Genomic DNA, 15,185 nt, shown 5'->3' with positions numbered 1-15,185 from the left:
ATGTGGCAGCACATTCCAAAAGGCAGAAAGACCCACCTGACTGCCTAGCCCTGGGAACCCAAATAAAAAGAATCACTCGATTTCTTACCCACCCTTTACCCCAAGGTCGCAGGGCGGGTCACAAGAATTTAAAGCTCAATATTAAAAGCATATTAGAAGCAGTATTCTTTTGTAAGGTAAGATTTTAAAAGTGCAATGTGGTAAACACAAACAAGCAATGAAAATTGCAACACACGCACAAAACAAAACAAAACTTTCTCTCTCTCTCTCTCTCTCTCTCTGTGTGTGTGTGTGTAACTGTTATTAAAATTTCCAAATATTTTCACAACAACCTTCAAGTCAAGTAATTACATCATTTCATAAGCTGACTTCCTACCCTCACCACCGTGTTTTTACTCAAACCTTTTCTCCTGCGTTACATCTTTATTCATTACAAAAAGTTCCTCTATTGCAATTATTTTGTCATTTTTCTTCCGCTGCTTTTATCCCGACTGGACCTGCTGAATTACTGGACTGCTGTCGCTTAGTGGAGACCAATTCCCATTTCAGATTTCTCGTGAGAATGCAGCCCCCCTTTCTGCTCTCGTGTGTCCCATTTCCAAATCCCCCCCCCAAGTTCTCCTCTGGGTGTTGCCTGAGATAACCCCACGTCCTTCACAACCCAAAAACACCACAAGCCCCAGCAGCCTCTTGCTCCTCCCAGGGTGCAAGGCAAGCAGTTTTCACCCCAAAGCTCCAGGAACAAAATATGCTGAAGCAGCACCTCCGAAACACAGGAAGCGGGGGGGGGTGTGGGGTGGAAGAGAAGAGGGACACGGCCGCTGCGTGAGCCCCTGCATGCTCCATGGTCTGCTCAAAGGCAGGATGCGCTCCACAACTGGTTCGCCGCTGATCTGGGAGGCCTGAAGCCTTTCCCGTGTTTGATTATTTGTAGAAATCATTCCTTTGTTCCTTGCTACAAAGACCATTGTTGGCTCATTGGAAGCCTGGCTGCTTTGGCAAATTGTCCAGGCGTTTCCTGAATCCCACGCCAGCCAGCCCCCCCCCAAAAAAACCCCTCAAAGAGGTTTGGGACCAGCGCAAGGAAGTCCCCTTCCCCTGGCACACCAGGTCCTGCTACGCAAACCGTGCAGCTGGGACACACCCTTGCCAACCTGGGTACCCAAGACACACACGTACGCCAACCTCGCAGCGCCCCAGAGGTCCTGGCAGTTGCTGCCCCCCCCCCCTCCCAGCACAGTTGACTGCAGCGAGCTCTTTGAAACAAGGTTCCTCTGCGGCAGGATCCCCCAAACTTGGGACGCCAGCTGTTGATGGACTACAACTCCCATCAGCCCTAGCTAGCAGGACCAGATGGTCAGGGATGATGGGAATTCTAGTGCAGCTGGAGACCCCACAGTTGGGAGTTGGGAGAGCCAAGGCTCTAGCTTCTTCTCTCCCCCCCCCCCCCTGCAGTGTTTGAAATTCCCTGGGCACATTTTGCTAGGGCGCAGGTCCGACTGCGACCACATGGAAATTTTTGGGCGCCAGGTTGGCAACGGATGTGGCCATCAGGCCAGTTGATTCATCGTGCGCAGCAAAAGACATGCGCCCCCCCTTGAGCTTCTGAGCTGCCATGGGAATCCTAGACAGAATAATGTATGGACCCATCCAGCCCAGCATCCTGGTCTCATGGTAGACAACCAGCTGTCTCTTCTGGGAAGTGTGCAAGCAGGACCCCCCTCTCCACGGTCTCCAGCAACTGGCAGCCCCAAGCCTTCCTGCCTCCAGCTGTGGGGCCAAATATCCTGCCAAAGAAGTGGAGCTCTTCAGCTTTTGTTTGAGCAGAGGAGAACTGGATCCAGTTTCAGGCCAGGTCAGGACAGGTGGGAACAGCCAAGGTCAGGGCAGAGGAGAGCATCCATTTCATTCACCAAGGCCATCACACCAAGGGACTCCAAGCCTTCCAGGGGAGCAGAAGACAGACTGCAAGAGGCCTTTAACCCCCCCCCCCGAAAGGACTGTGAGGCAGGAGAGTCCTCCCCAGTCCAGCCGCCACAGTCAGGGGGCCTTCAAATGGCCTCCAGCTCTCAGCAAGTTCTCCTTTCCTACACACACAGACCTGACGTCCTCCAGCTGTTTGGGACTATGACTCGAGGCAATGGACAGCGAGGGCCGCCCAGCTCCCCTCCAGGGGTCAGCACGCTGCAGGCCAGAAGCACAGACAACATAAGAAGGTAGTCAGAGCCAGCTGGATCAGGCCCATGGCCCATCTAGCCCAACATCCTGTCCCCACAGGGGCCCCAGCGGGAAACAAGCAAGGAGGATTCCAGCCCAGGAGCATCTCTGAGCACCTGCAATTCCCACCTGCAGCTGATCTTCAGAAGCATCGCTGTGGAAACACAGCAGAGCAAGTGTGGCTGGGAGCCCCCAATAGCCCCCTCCCTCCTTCCATGAATCCTCTTTTATTTTTATTATTTATTACATTTATATACCAACCTCCACCTGAATATCACAGGGCGCTTTGAAGTACAAAAGCACAAAATAGATAACATAACAGCCGCAAAACAACAACTCCCCAACACACACACACACACACACACACACATTCTTTCATTAGCCAAAGGCCTCGAGAAGAGGAACATTTTCACCTGGAGCCTAAAACAATATAATGACGGCGCCAGGCACACCTCCCTGTTTAGGGAAGTTTTTAATGTTTAATGCTGTATTGTGTTTTTAATCTTTGGTTGGGAGCCGCCCAGAGTGGCTGGGGAAACCCAGCCAGATGAGCAGGGTATAAATAATAAAGTATTATTATTATTATTATTATTATTATTATTATTCCACAAACAGGAAGCCACTGCAGAAAAGGCCCCGTTCTTGTGTTGCCACCCTCTGGACCTCATGTGGAATGAACACATGAAAAGGGCCTTAGATGATGAATGCAAAGCCCAGGACAGTTCATATGGGGAGAGGCCCTTCTCACGGTATTGCGGTCATGAGCTGTTTAAGGCTTTATAGGTCAGAACCAGAACCTGGAATTGCGCCCGGAAGCCAGTCGGCAGCCAATGCAGTCGGGCCAGGACTGGCGTTCTATGCTCAAGCCGTCTTGCAATGGTGAGTAATCGGACGTCTGCATTCTGAACCGTCTCCAGAGGCAGCCCCACATAGGATGCGTTGCAGCAATCTAACCTAGTGGTTAGATCTGAAGCCGTCCAGACTCATCCCCAGCTCCCAACACAGACACCACCCACCCTTCCAGGCGGCTTTCGCTTGTCCCCAAGGACAGGGAGCCCCGTTGCAGAAATCTGCGGCAGCCCAAGACGGAGGCGGGGAAAACAGGGACCCAGGAGAGCGAAAACAGGGCAGCAGCTGCCCAGAGGAGTCCCCCCCTCCCCATGGAAAAGCCTGCCAGGAACAGGGGCAGCCGGTGAGTCAGGGAAAATCTTTCCACTCCGAGGAGGGTGGAGACCCTGGGCTGCCAAAACAAACATGTTGTCCGCTTCAGCCAGGCTGTGTATCTTTGACCAGCAGAAACACAGGTCTCTCCAAGAGCAGCTACACCAAATCCGCCCGTCCCCCTTTTCTTTTTCTTTCATTGCAGACTGAGCTCAGGTCTGTCCACATGCAAAACGCACACTAGATTCAGGTTCCGTCCCCTCGAAAAACAAGCAGAACCACGAGAAGCCAGCAGCAGGAACGCAGACCAAAGTCAGGCTGGTATTTGTTTTATTTAAGAAAACCCGCCGTCATCCCCCCTGACCTTTTTGCCCACCCCACCCCCCCCCGGCAAAGGATGGGTGGATCCTTGGCCTGCTGCCCCCAGAAACTTTGGCCCAGCTCAGATGCCCCAACAAGGCAAACATGCTCTTGAAAGGGAATCGACAACCCTTCCCCCCCCCCAAGCAAACCGCAAACCCCTGCAAATAAATAATAAAACCCTGCAAAGAAATTGCTTTCCATATGTGACAGTTTGGCTGCATTTCCTGCAAAAGCAAAGGGGGGGGGGGTAATTACGGTGCTTGGAAGAGGTTCCCCTCCAGGCCTAGAGGCAACCACCTGTCTGGCAGGGGGGCGATTCTCTTTCTCTTATCTTCCCCCCCCCCTGCCATATCCTGACTCAGAGCATCTGTTGCCTCCCCTTTGGCTCCAACAGGATGTCTGCTTCTGTCACTGGGCTCCTGGGAACAGATGGGGGGGGATCAATTTTTTGATTTAAATAGGGTTTTTTTTATTTCAATCGCATTTTTAAAATAAAAATGCTTTTGGAGGAAAAATCTTTCTAAAGATCCTTTTCTATTTAAGTTACATTATGGTCCAAAGGCTACTCATCAGGAAAGAAGGATTTGTTTGCTAAAACTCAATCAAAGTTTTTTCTTAATTGTTTAACCACATCAGTTAACAAACATGGATGCATATGCTATAATGTTTATTGTTTTAGTTAAATAAATTGCTATAAAGGAAATGATTTTTTTTTCTCCTTCCAATAAAGTACAGCAGAAAAGCTGTCCAAACAGTTAGCTGATTGAACCTCACGATAATTTCATAATTATCTGTCTATGTAATGGTTAGTTCTCAAACTTAATCCGTTCCGGAAGTCTGTTCCAAAACCAAAGCGTTCCAAAACTAAGGCGTGCTTTCCCACAGAATGTCATGCAAAGCGGATTAATCCGTTCCAGACTTTTAGAAACAACCTCTAAAACAGCAATTTAACATGAACTTTATACTATCTAACGAGACCACTGATCCCTAAAATGAAAGCAATAAAGAATGTCCTGCAGTCCCACAATCAATCCATCAGTAGCTGAACTGGGTTCCACACAGTCACAAAAACAAAACAAAAAAAAGAGCTACAAAAACAAAAATGCAAAATAAATAGCAAAAAGAGACAGACCTCAGTGTAACACTCAAGACGGAAGTGTGGCGCTCAAAACCGAGCACATTCAGCTTTCAAAATAAGTTCGCAAACCGGAACACTTACTTCCGGGTTTGCAGTGTTTGGGTTCCAAGGTGCTTGAGAACCAAGGGGGCCACTGTACCCTAAACAAATCGGTAATGTTGGATATCACTGTAAAAACTACGCAGAAAATTTATTATTCCAAAAATAATAAACCTTCATCTGTTTGTCAGTATTAAGATTATACCAGCAAGAATGAGTCTTTCTGAAACAAAACAAAACAAATTCATTTAAATCAAGTCTTACTGACTCATGATTTAAATCGATCTGAATCCAATCCACCCTGGAACAGATCTGTTTGCAGAGCTCTGGGTCGCGGGAGGCAGGAGCAGGCGCCCCTCTGTGGATTCCCTCTGCCGCAGGAGCAGCACTGCGGGGGTCCTCCTCCCTGCCCCCTCCCTGCACCCGCTTCTCTGCTTGGCATAAACACCCAGAGCTCCTCTTTCGCCCCGAGGTCCCTGGGGCATCTTGGCCCCCAGCCTGGACAAAGGACAGCACAGGGCCAGGCAGCCGGGGGAGACTGGCAGGTTGGTGATCCCACAACCAACTCTCAAGTCCGCCCTCTGCCCCTTCGCCTTGCAAGGCACACCTTGCAGGGGGTGGGCAAGCAGGCAGGGGAAGGTAGCCAGACAGGCGGACGGATGGACAGACAGAAAGATAAGACAGCCCTGGCCACGGAATGACGGCACCTTGCAGACCTTCCCATCACGAAAGAGAAGAAAAAACTGTTTTTGCTACAACTGCGGCAAGGACATATAATAATAATAATAATAATAATAATAATAATAATAATAATAATAATTTATTTATACCCCGCCCATCTGGCTGGGTTTTCCCAGCCACACTCGGCGGCTTCCAACTGAATATTAAAACAGTACAGCATTAAACATTAAAAACTTCCCTAAACAGGGCCGCCTTCAGTTGTCTTCTAAAAGTAAAATAGTTGCTTATTGCCTTGACATCTGCTGGGGGGGTGGGCGTTCCACAGGGCGGGTGCCACTACCGAGAAGGCCCTCTGTCTGGTTCCCTGTAACCTCACTTCTCGCAATGATGGAAAAGTACTGAAATTAGACTAAAGAAGAGTGGCAAGGAAAACCGATAGAATAGGCTGAAATGGCAAAATTAACGGGAAGACTTCGAGATAAAGACAATAGACCCGGCATGTCCAAAGTCCGTTTCAGGGGCCTAATGCGGCCCCGTGGCAATTTACTTCCTGGGGTAAAATTCTAAAAAAACCAACAACCCTCAACTTCAATCCTAAACAAAGCTTAACAACTATGGTGGCCCTTTGGTCAGTCCTCACGGCCCTTCACTTCATCATATCTGGCCCTCTTTGAAAGAAGTTTGGACACCGCTGCAATAGAGACTTTAAAGAGGACTGGGAACCATTTATGTTATAACTAGTGTATTTCAGCCCGTTTAATAACGGGCGCTAGAACATCCTGGGGTTCGGAGAAGCGCTTGCGCAGCGCTTCTCCGAACCCTGGGACCTGTCCTTGCTGTCGGTGGCAGGGGGACAGGAACGGAGGAGGAGAAAGCGCTGCGTTCTCCTCCTCCGTTCCTCTCCCCCAGCCGCCGACAGGAAGGACGCGCGCACTCTCCCCCCCTGCCTCCTCCAACCGCCGCTCCTCACGGCCAGGGAGGGTTGTGAGGAGGCCTTCGCCGGCCTCCACCCTCGCTTCCCTGACGTGCCCTGCAGTGAGGCGGTGTCCGGCGGGAGCGGCGGTTGGAGGAGGCAGAGGGGGGGGGAGAGTGCGCGCGCGCAGTCTCTGCTGTCCAATCCCTGTATCTCTGGGGCACATGCGCAGTGACCCAGGGACACACGGGACAGCTTGGACGCAGGGACAACTTGGACATTATTATATAGGATTACAGAATCAATGTAAAGAAATGGACTCACCAGCAGAGTTTGATCAAACACTTGCAATTAACAAAATAACTTAGGAATAGAAATAGGATGTTAAAACGATGAGCAGAAGAATTATTTTTTTAAAACGTTAAAGAATCAGAATTAACCAACAAGCAGGTAGACAATATGCCAAAAAACCAGAAACGGAAAGTTGAGGGAAGTCATGGGTTTTGGGGGTTTTTTTAGGATTCGTGATTATCTTGTTTTTGAAATGATGATTGTGATGCTGATAAAATTGTAAAACCTAATATATATGTATTTTTAAAGAACTTTCTGTCACCGAAACAAACAAGCAATGAGGGATCTTGCATTAAGAGTAGGGATATCGGAGGAGTCCAGCAAAAACGGAATATGGAGCGGAAACTGCCAATTTTCGTTTACTCAACCCACTGAACACGATGGGAAGCCGCCCGTGGTCTATCGAGAGAGACTTCTTGCATTTGGACAGCGCAGCAAGCTGTGGTTTGCCCCGGCAGAAGCTGTTTACTAATTCAGCGCATTTCAAGCCATAATTAAGATTAACCACCGCCTGCCAGGTCTGAATGCTGCAGAAGAGGAAATCTTCCCCATGAGAAGGGGCCGTGGCCGGTCCAGAATCCTCTTGAGGTCAAGGGCCAGATGCACCTCCTCCTCCTCAAGGCCTTCTCGGTGGTGGCGCCCACCTTGCGGAACGCCCTCCCATCAGATGTCAAGGAAAGAAACAACTATCGGACTTTTACAAGACATCTGAAGGCAGCCCTGTCTAGGGAAGTTTTTAATGTTTGATGTTTTATTGTGTTTTTAATATTCTGGCTGGAGTGGCTGGGGAAACCCAGTCAGATGGGCATGGTGTTGTTGTTGTTGTTATTATTGTTATTATTATTATTATTGTTATTATTATTATTATTATTATTTTCTCCAATTGGAGCGTTCACAGGCCAGTGCTTCCCAGTTGTCAGTGTTTATACTACTGTACATTTTTTTAGATTTGCCTTGAGAGAGTCTTTAAACCTCTTTTGTTGACCCCCAGCATTACGCTTTCCATTTTTAAGTTCGGAATAGAGTAGTTGCTTTGGAAGACGATCATCAGGCATCTGCACAACATGACCAGTCCAACGAAGTTGAGGTTGAAGAATCATTGCTTCAACACTGGTGATCTTTGTTTCTTCCAGTTACCCCATGCGGGACTGGGCAAACCCCTGTGATGAACCGTGGTTTTAGCCTGACATCTGAACGCAGCCAGAGTTCGGAAACAAACCCTGCGTCCTCAAATACACCCCCCTCCCACCTCGAAAGCCTTCTCCTGTGCTCTCAAACAGTGGGAGAAGTTTGAAACCGAAGGGGGCAGCTCCACAACTGCTCAGTCCGAAGGCAGACTGGGGTGGGGTGGGTGGTGAAGCAGCTGAAGCAGCTGGCCGCTAGCTGGCCCACCCCCCTCCCTCCAGTCTCTGGGCCCCTCCTTGCCGAAATAGGCTGCTCTCAGCAAAAAACCAACCGCTGACCTCAGAGCAAAGTGCGCAGGCTCCTTACGCTGGTGAGCAGATAGTCCAAGCAAAAAAATTAAAGGGGGGCAGGAAGGGAGGGGTGCTTGCTTGCAACACACCCAACTGGCAGCTGGTGGGGGGGGGGCGAAGGAAGGCAGCAGAAACGGCCTCCAGGGCATTCCAGGGAGTCTTTCTGCAAACACCCACACAAACTCTCACATGCTGGGTGGGGCAGGGCAGCCGGGGGGGGGGACGGGGGGAGCCGCTCTTGGAGAGCTCAGCAGAAGATTTGATGGAGCCTCTCTCAAGCCTCACAGGAAGAACCTTCCTCAGCCATAGCAGCCCCCCTGGCCCTCCTCTTCCTCCTCCTCCTCGCAAGAGTGGGGCTCTGGCCTGCCTCTTTCCTGCAGTTTGCAAACCTTCTCCTGCCACCAGCAGAGATCACGTCTACAGCAGCAGCAGCAGCAGCCCATACGACATGCACACACTCACACAGAGACACACAGGCACACTCTTCTCCCAAAGGTGCACAAGGGTGAAGACTAGGGTCCAATTGCCCCCCCAGCAGCGTCAAGGCCATTCCTGCAACGTCCAGGGGCTCACAGCCACACACACAGAATCTGAGCGCAGGCGGGGGGCTTCCCCCTTCGGAGTCGGGGGGGCCTTCCCCCCACCACACCCCACCCCGCCAGAGCCGAGGCGCAAGTGCCTTAAGCCCTGAACAGCCGCCCATTGTCTGCTCACATGCCTGGGCTTTGGAGCTTAGCACCAAATATGACCGGGAGGAGAAGCGCCGTGGGAAAATGAGGCTTTGCATGACCCCCCCCCCCAAGCACCAGAAGAAGGGGGGCACTGTGGGAACCGGGACGCACCTGTTGAATAAGGTGCTGCAGAAGGCAAAACAGCAGCCAGACCTGAGCCCCCAGAGGAAATGCCAGGAATGGGGGGGGGGGAGGGAGAAGCAGAGTCCGGCCTGGTGGGCCTGGAATGCCCTGAAGAGGATGCCAACCCTCGTTCAGCATTGGCAGCCGGTGATTTGACAGGCTTCAAGTTACAAACACACACACAAGGCAAAGAGGGGACCTGAGGCCTGGAAGAAATGGAGGGAGAGAGAGGGAGAGAGAGAGAGAGAGAGAGAGAGAGAGAGAGAGAGAGAGAGAGAGAGATTGTGGTCCAGCACCTGGTTCTGATGCCATTGGGGGAAACTCACAAGCGAGACGTGAGCACAAGAGACCTCTCCGCACTTGCAATTCCCCAGCATTCAGAGAAAACTGTGGCATCCACTTGACTCTGAACACTCCCTACAAGCCCCTGCAGAGAGAGGGGCTACTATTGAGAGCAGAACATGTGAAAAGGATCTAGGAGTCCCGGTAGACCACAGACTTGACATGAGTCAGCAGTGTGATGCAGCAGCTAAAAAAGCCAATGCAATTCTGGGCTGCATCAATAGGAGTATAGCATCTAGATCAGGCATCCCCAAACTCGGCCCTCCAGATGTTTTTGAATTACAATTCCCATATTCCCCGACCACTGGTCCTGTTAGCTAGGGATCATGGGAGTTGTAGGCCAAAACATCTGGAGGGCTGCAGTTTGGGGGTGCCTGATCTAGATCTAGGGAAGTAATAGTACCACTGTATTCTGCTCTGGTCAGACCTCACCAGGAGTACTGTGTCCAGTTCTGGGCACCACAGTTCAAGAAGGATACTGACAAGCTGGAACGTCTCCAGAAGAGGGCAACCAAAATGGTCAAAGGCCTGGAAACGATGCCTTATGAGGAACGGCTTAGGGAGCTGGGTATGTTTAGCCTGGAGAAGTGAAGGTTAAGGGGTGATATGATAGCCATGTTCAAATATATGAAAGGATGTCATATGGAGGAGGGAGAAAGGTTGTTTTCTGTTGCTCCAGAGAAGCGGACACGGAGCAATGGATTCAAACTACAGGAAAGAAGATTCCACCTAAACATTAGGAAGAACTTCCTGACAGTAAGAGCTGTTCGGCAGTGGAATTTGCTGCCAAGGAGTGTGGTGGAGTCTCCTTCTTTGGAGGTCTTTAAGCAGAGGCTTGACAGCCATCTGTCAAGAATGCTTTGATGGTGTTTCCTGCTCGGCAGGGGGTTGGACTGGGTGGCCCTTGTGGTTTCTTCCAACTCTATGATTCTATGATTCTTCAGGACCTGCCCCCAAGAGGACTTGCTAAAGGTTGGCCCTGCAGGTGGAGGTTCCCTCCCCCCCCCCCGCACCACAGGCCTTTGTCCTGCCTTTGTGGGGGGGCTTTATGTGCTCAAGGAAGTCAACATCCCAAAAGATCAGAGGAAAATATCCAAGGATTCCTAAACTGAGATCTACTCAATGCCCTGGCAGGGAGGCAGAACGCAAATCAAGAGCAGAGAATCATCAAATTTCAAAGGTGGGGGGGAGCCCAGGGACCATCTAGTCCAGCCCCCTGCAATGCAGAAGTCTCAGCCGGAGACTTCTCCCCAGAGAAGCTAGGGCAGGTCTGTGCCATCACCAGCCGGCTGCAACATCAAGCGACGACTTGCTGCCTATGAGAAGGGAGCGTGGGAGGAGCAGCCCCGACTCCACCTCCTAGGCGTCACTGCCATGCTCAGGAGGAGAGAAACGGGTTCTCCCTCTTCACCCACTAGCCATGGGGCTCCAAAGGTTTGGGGATATGGGGTTTTTGTGGAACCCACAGAACTGAACCCCCGTGCAAGAAACAATACTCGGCGGCTCAGAAAAAGCCAGCTGCACCTAGTCAAGAGCACTGTCCACTCCAGGGAGCCAGGAAATGAGGATGGGGAGGACACAGAACTAACTGTAGCATCCAAAGGGTTTCCAAGGGTCATCTAGTCCAACCCTCCGCAATGCAGGAATATTCAGGTGGAGCTCTGGTGCTGACACAGCTGCCCCTTGGCTCAAGTTAACCCTTCAGCTCTTTTGCCAAAATGAATTAAAAGCTTCTTTTTGAAGTTAAAATAAACAAAAAGTCCCCCCCACAAGGGGAGGGGAGGGGAGGGTTAACCCTTCAGCAATGATAGCCACCCTAGCTCAGGCTTACTTGTAGCATCAGCTGAGGAAAATGTCCCCATTTGGAAGATCTCCAGGCCCTCGTGATAGCAGCAATCCCAGGAGCCGTCCTGGGGCAGAAAGCGGCTCAAAGGCTTTACAAGTCAGATAACAAATGTTGGAAAAGGAAGGAACCTATTTTCATATGTGGTGGGAATATAAGAAAGTGAAATGCTTGTGGGGCATGATATATAATGCAATTAAGAAAATGCTGAAATATACATATTTTAAAAAACCAGAAGTTCTCCTATTGGGAATTGTAGGTACTGACATTAATAGACAGGATATTAAATTATTCCAATATGCAACAACGGCGGCAAGAATTCTACTAGCACAGAAGTGGATGCAATTACCGACAAAGGAAGAATGGTTAACAAAGTTGATGGCGTATGCGGAACCGGCTAAGATGACAGGAAGAATCCGAGAACAGCGAGACCAGAAGTTCATCAAAGACTGGATTAAATTTGTAAATATTTGACAATCATACTCAATTAAACACGTTAGCAGGTTTGTAAGAAGCTTTGTAAGTAAAGATATAAAAATATTTGCAGTGATGGAATTTATATACCGGTATTTTAAAAGTGATGGTATAAATGCAATGGTTAAGTAGTGAAAACGCAGAGATGTGAATGGGAAAATAGAAAATCATAAGGAAGGTTTGAAGGCAGAGGGCCTTCTCGGTGGTGGCGCCTGCCCTGTGGAACGCCCTCCCATCAGATGTCAAAGAGGAAAACAGCTACCAGATTTTTAGAAGACATCTGAAGGCAACCCTGTTTAGGGAGGCTTTTAATGTTTAATAGATTATTTTATTTCATTTTTCTGTAAGTAATGGCCCTAAAAAGCCAAAATGTATTATATATGAAGAGAGATTGTACTGAAAAGTATTGCTGAAAAATAAATAAAAATAATTTGGGGGGGGGGGGAGAAAGCGGCTCAAAGGCTTCCGAGTGCCGATTCCCTCCCTCGCCCCAAGATCTCTCTGGGTGATTGTGGGTTTCGACAGCGCCAGGAAATCCCTCCGCAGAGTCGGAAAGGAGGTCTTGCAGCAACAGCAGCCTCCGCCACCCGTGCAAAGATTGCACCACAGCCGCCCAAGCGGGGCAAGGAAGAGGGCGATGGCGACACCCACAGGATCCTCCTGCAGGGACCCCAGGAGGAAGGAAAGAGGAACAGGAGGGGCCCTGGAGGGAGGGTGCCCCCAGGCAGGCAGGCAGGGCTGAGGGGAGCAGCCCATCGCCCAGCAGGCTCCTCTCGCAGCTTTGAAGGCTCTTCTGAGCCAGACTTTGTTGTTGTTTAGTCGTTTAGTCGTGTCCGACTCTTCGTGACCCCATGGACCAGAGCACGCCAGGCACTCCTGTCTTGCACTGCCTCCCGCAGTGGAAGCCAGACTCCCTGGCCCCAAATGCAGGGAGACGCTGCCTTCCATCTCCCCCAGAGGCATCTCCCCCAGGGGCTGAAAGGGGGAACATGGAGAGGAGAGGAGCCCAGTGTTGGGGTGGGGGGGTGTTCTTTGATGCAGCCGTTCAGCGCTGGGTCAACAGATCATGGGGACGAAAACAAGTGAAGGCTGGGGGACTTGGGGATAAGAACAGAAGAACTCGGAAACAAATGTTGAAAAGTACTTTTCAAAAAAAAAAAAAAAAAGAGAGAGTCCCTTTTGCTGGGGAAAATTCAGACGGAAATTTCCAGGTGTCAAAAACAGGCTATTTATGTATTCCACTCCTGTGGCCGGCGTTTTCTTAGCCCCAAAACGGAAAACAAGCAAGGTCCCAGCTGAAGAAGAATGGCAACTTAAACCGATGGAATATGCACAACTCGCAGACTTAACATATAGAATAAGAGAACAAGAATACCGTATCTCTAAAGAAGATTGGAAAATGTTTAATGAAGATATGGGTGTAAATTGTGTACACTTGAAAACGTGGGCAGCATTAAGATAAATTTGACAGAGTAAATGAGCTTTGATGGCTGCAATAATGGAACAATGAATGGTTTAGTATGTGTCAAATATGCAGGAATCTATGGCATGCAAATTGAACCATGGAAGGAGGAGAAGGGAAGTCACTGATATTTTAAGGTTGTTCAAATGAATATTCTAAAATAGAAAAAAATTATACCAAAAAAGAACATAAGGAGAGTCTCCTGGATCAGACAAAGGCCCCATCGAGCGCAGCACCTTGATCTCCCAGTGGCCGGCCAGATGCCTATGGGAAACCTGCAAGCAGGATCCGAGCACAAGAGCCACTCCTGCATTGCAGGGGGTTGGACTAGATGACTCTTGGTGTCCCTTCCAACTCTGCAATTCTCTGGTTTTAGGAACTCTCCCCTCCTGTGCCTCCCAGCAGCTGGTATTCAGAAGCATTTCTGCCTCCAACTGGGGTGCCCTCTGCGCATTAGTGCCCTCAGTGTGCAAACCAATTGGGGGAGGGCGACCAAGAGGCTGGTGCCTGGATAAGGGGAGCCCCCCCCCTGTAGTTCAGGAGCAGAACACCTGCTCTGCATGCAGAAGGGCCCTGGTTCCGTCCCCAGAAGCATCTGCTGGCAGTGCTAGAAGTGTCTCCTGGAGAGCCACTGGCAGTCAAGGGGTGAGACCTGAGCATGATGGACGCATGGTCGGATGCTGCAAAAATCATCTCCCTCCGTTCCTCAATCCCAACTTTGGTGCAGAGAATTAGGCAGGATGAGGAAGCTGAGTCCAGGCACACCCAGGACTCTGCAAGGATCAGCTGCTCCTGCCAACACAGGGGCAAGAGCAAGGGGCAAATGGGGGTACACACACACACACACACACACACCCCACACACTCCACGTGGTCCTCGTTGCCAGAGGACTATTGCGGTCATCAATTGCCAACTGATGTGATCGGCTGTGGTCCCTCTCCAAGGCTGGGCCCACCTTGATGCGCCTTGGGCTCTCAGATTCTGAAGGGACCCCGATGCTCGGGAGAAGCCCTGTCCGGGGTCCCTTCGGAACCCCCCCCAAGGAGGCTGCAAAGGCTGCTTCTCTCGCCTCCAAAGTGCTCTTAGGGAGCGCTCCCTACCAGTGGAGACTCAATCCATCTTCTTGACAGTTCAGACAAAGCCCTTCGCCACGCGAGGGGAATAAGCGAGCTGCTCTCCAAGACCGGGCTTCTGCCACTTCTCTGGCTCTGCCAGCCAGACGCATTTTGCAAAATGAGAAACAGGAACACACACAGGAAGCACCTTAGTCTGCCCAACGGCCCCATTAGGAGGAGGAGGAGGAGGAGGAGATCGAAATCCAGAAAGGCCACTCGTCCTCCCTGCAGACACAGCCTGGCTCTGCTTGCCAAGCTCCAGCCCTTGCAGATCTTTCACGCTGGGTCAAAACAAGGAGGCGGCCAGGCCAGCGCCAGCGCCAGCAGCAGCCAAGGCCAGGGACCAGGCAGAGGGATGGCTCAGAAGCAGGACATTTCCATTCCCAGGCGAGGGGCAGCCAACAAAGGAGTTGGAAGGAGAAAATTAACGGATGTGCAGCAAAATCAGGTGCATCTAGAATGCCACAGATTGTTGGGTTGGGAAGTCTGTAGAGAAATTTTGTATGGTGGGAAACGTATGATGTGTAAACAGAAAAAAATGGATAATGCATTTTTTGGGTAGAAACCACATCAGACCCACCAAGCAAATGCCCTCAATAGGATTTCTGGAAGCATTATTTATGGTTAATTTTTAGTCCCACCTTCTCATTTCATAGGAAATGCTCAGGATTCAGGTATTAGATAACAAGGTAAAAGAAAGGTAAAGGACCCGTGGCCAGTTAAGTCCAGTCAAAGGTGACCGACTAGAGGGTGTGGC

The 15,185-nt window shown here is 50.3% G+C and overlaps 1 protein-coding gene across 1 annotated transcript in view; it reads right to left on the bottom strand.

Moving 5' to 3' along the window:
- The window catches only part of RAB11FIP5 (RAB11 family interacting protein 5), a 56,497-nt gene that overhangs the window by 28,718 nt on the left and 12,594 nt on the right, over positions 1–15,185 (bottom strand). The window lies entirely within an intron of this gene.

The sequence above is a fragment of the Zootoca vivipara genome, chromosome 9 (genome assembly GCF_963506605.1).
Source record: "Zootoca vivipara chromosome 9, rZooViv1.1, whole genome shotgun sequence".
Classification (NCBI taxonomy): Eukaryota; Metazoa; Chordata; class Lepidosauria; order Squamata; family Lacertidae; genus Zootoca; species Zootoca vivipara.
Note: the sequence above shows the minus strand (reverse complement) of the source record. Positions and strands in the feature narration are given on the sequence as shown.